The sequence below is a fragment of the Ursus maritimus genome, unplaced genomic scaffold (genome assembly GCF_017311325.1).
Source record: "Ursus maritimus isolate PB19 unplaced genomic scaffold, ASM1731132v1 scaffold_3, whole genome shotgun sequence".
In the NCBI taxonomy this organism is placed as follows: domain Eukaryota; kingdom Metazoa; phylum Chordata; class Mammalia; order Carnivora; family Ursidae; genus Ursus; species Ursus maritimus.
This window is the reverse complement of record NW_024425563.1, coordinates 41384364-41390363: the sequence shown is the minus strand read 5'-3', so window position 1 is coordinate 41390363 and position 6000 is coordinate 41384364. Positions and strand designations below refer to the sequence as shown.

At 37.0% G+C, this 6000-nt stretch overlaps 1 protein-coding gene across 1 annotated transcript in view; it reads right to left on the bottom strand.

Annotated features, from left to right (window-relative positions):
- The window catches only part of DPY19L2 (dpy-19 like 2), an 83835-nt gene that overhangs the window by 21222 nt on the left and 56613 nt on the right, over positions 1–6000 (bottom strand). The gene's annotated exons all lie outside the window — the stretch shown is intronic.

The window sequence follows — 6000 nt, the reverse complement described above, 5'->3', positions numbered from 1 at the left end:
GGCGGGGGTGGGGGTGGGGGGTTCCCACCTGTCTTGAAATGTACTGGTCACCACAGGATTCTGTGGTGAGCTGCTGTGTGTGAGGGAGGACAGGCCCTGACAATAACTGCCGATGCAAATAAATCTAGTAGCTAATTTAAAATGTAAATGCACAACCAAATCTGCAAATACACAAATGAAATAAACTGATAAAGAGCAATAATAGATGTTCGAAAAAGAGAGGCTAAAGCAAAAGATTAAGAGAACCAACAATTCTCTGAGGTAAAGGAAGATGTGAATGTTCAGATTAAAATGTCCCATGAATTAACAAACATAGAAAATACACACACTCATGCATACATAGGCACATGCATATCTCAAACTCCATACATTTCCAGAGAGCAAAACTTTATATAAAATTTCTCATTTGTAATGCTCAATGCTAGATAATAATAATTATCTATAAAATGCTGAAAACCCCCCAGAAATACCTATTAACCAAACCATTAACTTAACATGAAGGCAAAAGGTGTTTTTCAAATACAAAAGCACCCAGCAACCCTCGGGAAGAAGACATGGGGACACTACCCCCAAGTTGGAGCTGCGGGGGCACCACCCTGGAACCAGGGCTGCCAGTCCCCAACAACCCCACACACAGGCCCCTGCACGTCAGATGGAGAGACAGGGCTGCTCTGCATATGCTGGCATTTCTAACCGTTGCAGCTGCTCCACAGACACCAATGCCACTGCAGGCTAGCTGGAACCCCAAACCCACTGTTACTATGACTGCCGGCACCCCAGACTCCAGCTTTGTGGCCACTTGACGCATACCCATGTCCCCACACTGTCCGCCTGTGGGCCAGCCAGTGCCCCACACCCTGAAGCCACTGCTGTTCCACGAGTGCCTGTGCTGCCGTCCCTGCCTCTGTGCCTGCTCCATGGACGCTGAGGTCTCAGGACCCAGACCCAGCACTGCCGTGGGCTAGCCGGTGCTCCTGGACCCCAGAGCTGTCGGACCCCAGAGCTGCCACGGCTCTGCTAGCACATGAATTCCAATCCCCACGGTTGTTCCGTGGGTACCCAAGTATCAAAAAACACTGTCACCACTACCACAAGGGCATCCAAAAGATGAACCCAGTGCCAAGGGGGATCCCATTGACCGTGACATGCTCCATGGGGGAAAGAAGTTTGGGTGGTCCCCAGCAGCTTCACCACTGCAGATCCTAACAGGTCACCACCATTACTGATACCCACAGCCTTGGTCGTTGAGGACCCCTGCAATCTTCATTGATGCTAACCTCAGCTGATAAAGTTGCACAGATACTACACTGCTGAGCCTTTCCCCAGGAATGGAAACAGCACACCTTACCCAGCTGGCTCCATACACCCACCTGCAGGTGAATGTCTTTCCTCAACAAAACCAGTTCCTAAAGTCGGAAAGAGGTGATTGCTCCATTAAATGTGAAGACATCAATGAAAGGTTACAAGAAACAAAAAATCAAGGAAGCATGACACAACCAAAGGAACATAATCATTTTCCAGTAACTGACCCCACAGAAATAGAGATCTGTGAATTGCCAAGCAATTCAAAATAATTGTTTTAGGAAAGATCAGTGAACCACAGAGAATGTAGACAACACAATAAAATCAGGAAAACAATCTACGAGCAAAATAAGTTTAATAATGAGCTAGAAGTTATAAAAAAAGAACCAGACAAATTCTAGAGGTAAAGAATACAATGAATGAAAATGAAAAATGCAAATACGGCATCAACAGCAGACCTGATCAAGCAGAAGAAAGAATCTGGGGACTTGAAGACTGATAATTTGAAATTATCCAGTGAGAAGAGAAAAGGAAAAAGAACGAAAAGGAGTGAAAAAAGCTTAGGTGAACTACGAAACACCATCAGGAGAAACAATATTTACATTATGGCCATCTAAGAAGGGGAAGAGAGAGGAAAAGGGCAGAAATCTTATTTAAGATCAGCTGAAAATCTGCCAAATCTGGAGACAGGTATGGATATCCAAGTACATGAGCCTCATAGGTACCAAGACAAATTTAATCCCCCAAAATTCACTACACATTATAATGAAACTGTCAAAACCAAAGACAAAGAATGATCTGTCAAAGCAGCAAATTATCTCATATAAGGGAACCCCTGTAAGGCTATTAACACACTTCTCAGTAGAAACCTTGAAGGTCAAGAGAGGATGGGATGATATATTCAAAAAAATGCTCAAATTAAAAGATCTTCCAATTACGAATACTTCACCCAGCAAAGCTGTCCTTCAGATGAAATGAAAGAATAACTTTCTCAAACAAAAAAAGCTGAGGGAATTCATTACCACTAGTTGCCTTACAAGAAATGCTAAAGGGAGTTATTCATGCTAAAATGAAAGAATGCTAATCAGTAACCTAAACACAGATGAATGTATAAAACTCACCATAAAGTTAACTATACAGTCAAATTAGAAATACTCTAATGTCATACTAGTGATGTGTAAATCACTGAAATCTAATATAAAAGTAAAAAAAAAGTATTTTAAAACAAATATAGCACAATAATTTGTTAAAGGATGCCGATATAAAAAGATATAAATCGTAACATCAAAAACATAGAAATGGAGGGGGTAGTAAGTAAAAGGCAGAATTTTTTTTTGTGATTGAAGTTTTTATCAGCTGAAAATAGACTGTTACAAGATGTATTATGTAAGCCTCAGGATAACCACAAAGCAAAAAACTACAGTAGATACACAAAAGATTAAGAGAAAGGAAACAAAGTGTATCACCATAGAAAAGGAAGACAGCATGAGAGGAAGAAAGGAACTATGAAACAGGAAACACCTAGGTGGCAAAACAAGCCCTTAACTATCAGTAACTATCTTAAGTATAAATGGATTTAATTCTCCCACCAAAAGACGGAGATGGCTAAATGAATAAAAAAACAAGACAATTATGTGCTGCCTACAAGAAACTCATTTTAGCTTTAAGGACACATTAAGGGGAAAGTGAAGGGATGAAAAAAGTTATTCATTCAATACATGGAAATTAAACAATCTAATCCTAAACAACTGATGAGTCAAAGAAGAAATCAAAAGGAAATAAAAAATATCTTGAAACAAATGAAAATAAAAACACACCATAACAAAACTTATAGGATGGTGCAAAATTCTAAGAGGGGATTTTAGGTGATAAATGCTTACATTAAGAAAAAAAGATTTCAAATAAACAACTATACACTTCAAGGAACTGGAAGAAGAAAAAACTAAGCCCAACGTTAGTAAAAGGAAAGAAGAAACAGAGATCATAAGAGAAATAAATGAAACAGACAAGAAACCATAGAAAACATCAATGAAACTAAGAGCTAGTTTTTTGAAAATATAAACAAAAATGATAAGCCTTTAGTTGGACTGAGAAAAAAAGATTTAAATAAATAAAATCATAAATGAAAGAGGGAATGTTACAACTGATATCACAAAAATACAAAGGGTCATCAGAGACTATTATGAATAATTATACACCAACAAGTGGATACCCTGAAGAAAGGACATATTCCCAAAAATGTACACCCTACCAAGACTGAATCACGAAGAAATAGAAAATACAAGTAGACTTAAAACTAGTAAGGAGGAGCATCTGGTGGCTCAGTGGATCAAGCATTTAACTCTTGATTTTGGCTCATCTCAAGATCTCAGGTCCGTGGAACTGAGCCCTGCATCAGGCTCTGCACTCAGCACAGTCTGCTTATCCTTCTCCCTCTGCTCCTCCCCGCCCCTGCTGCTACTCTCTTTCTCAAAAATAAATAAATAAAATCTTAAGGAAAAAAAAAAACACAACTAGTAAGGAGATTGAATCAGTAATCAAAAATCTCTCAACAACAACAAAAAAGTGGAGGACCAGATGACTTCACTAGAGAATTCTACCAAACATTTAAACAAGAATTAATGCTAATCTTTCTCAAATTTTTCCAACAGATTTAAGAGGAAAGGACATGTTTAACCTCATTTTACAAGGCTAACATTACTCTTATATTGAAGATGAGGATGATAAAAGAAAAGAATATTGTAGGCCAATATTCCTGATGAACATAGATGGAAAAGCCTCAACAAATACTAGAAACCAAATTCAACATCATATTAAAAGGATTATGTAACATGAGCAGGTGGAATTTTTATCTTTGCAATGCTTTCAATATATACAAATCAATAAATGGGATATGCTGCATTAAAAGAATGAAAGATAAAAACCATATGATCATCTCAGTAGACACAGAAAAAGCATTTGACAAAATTCAAAACCCCTCCATGATAAGAACTCTTAACAAATTAGGTATAAAAGATGTACCTCAACATAATAATGGCATATAATATATGACAAGCCCAAAGCTAACCTCACACTCAGTGTTGAAAAATCTCAAAGCTTTTCTTCTTGGTTCAGGAAAAAGACAAGGATGCCCACTCCTACTATTTCTGTCCAGCATTTTACTGGAAAGTCCTAATCAAGGCAATTAGGCAAGAAAAAGAAATAAAAAATAACAATAAAAGTAGAAGTAAAACTATCTATGTTTGCAGATGACATGATCTTATATGCAGAAAACCCTAAAGACTCCACCAAAAAACTGTTAAAACTAATAAATGAATAAAGTTGTGGAATACAAAATCAATACACAAAAATCAGTTGCATTTCTATGCAATCACAATGAACTATCTGAACAGATAATTTAGAAAGCAATCTCATTTTTAATAGCATCAAAAACAATAAAGCACTTAGGAATACATTTCATCAAGAAGAAGATAGACCTCTACACCAAAACTGTAAGACACCGATGAAAGAAACTGAAGACAACACAAATAAATAGAAAGATATCCTATGTTCTTGGTTTGAAAGATATATGTTAAAATATCCATACTAGCCAAAGCAATCTACAGATTCAATGCAATCCCTATCAAAATTCCAATGAGATTTTTCAGATATAAAAAGAACAATCCTGAAATTCATATGGAACCACAGAAGACCCTGAATTTCCAAGATGATCTTAGGGAAGCAGAATGAAGCTACAGGTATTACACTTCCTGATTTCAAACTATATCACAAAGTTATAGTAGTCAAAACAGTATGGTACAGGAATAAAAACAGACACATGGATCAATGGAACAGAAGAGAGAGCCCAACAATAAACCCATGCTAATAAGGTCAATTCATCTTTGATAAGGGCAGCAACACATAATGGGGAAAGGATAGTGTTTTCAATAAATGATGGCTGGAAAACTGGATATTCACATGCAAAACCATGAAATTAAACTCCTGTCTTACACCAGTCACAAAGATTAAGTTGAAGTGGATGAAAGGCTTAAATTTAATACCTCAAACCATAAAGCTCCTATGAGAAAAAGAACAGGGGAAAAGCTTTGACAGGGGTCTTAGCAATGATTTTTTGAATTTGACACCAAAAGCAACAGCAACAAAAGCAAAAATAAACAAGCAGGAGAACATCACCTAAAAAGTTTCTGCACAGCAAAGAAAACAATCAACAATATGAAAAGACAACCTATGGAATGGAAAAAAATATTTGCAAACTGTGTATCTGTTAAGGGGTTAATATCTAAAGTAAGTAAGGAACTCAATGGCAACTCAATGGCAAAAAATAAATAATCTGATTTAAAAATGGGCAAAGGACCTGAAGAGAGATTTTTCCAAAGAACAGAAAAAATGCAAATGTGCTCAATATCACTAATAAGGAAATGCAATTCAAAACCACAATGAGACATCACCTTGCTCCTATTACAATGGCTATTATCAAAAAGACAAAAGACAAATGTTGGTGAGGATGTAGAGAGAAGGAAACTCATGCATAGTTGGTGGGAATGTAAATTGGTACAGTGTTATGGAAAACAGTATAGAGGTCCTCAAAAAATTAAAAATAGAACTACCATATGATCCAGCTATCCTATTCTTGGGAATATATCCAAAAGAATCAAAATCCATATTTTGAAGTGATATCTGCACTTCCATGTTCACTGA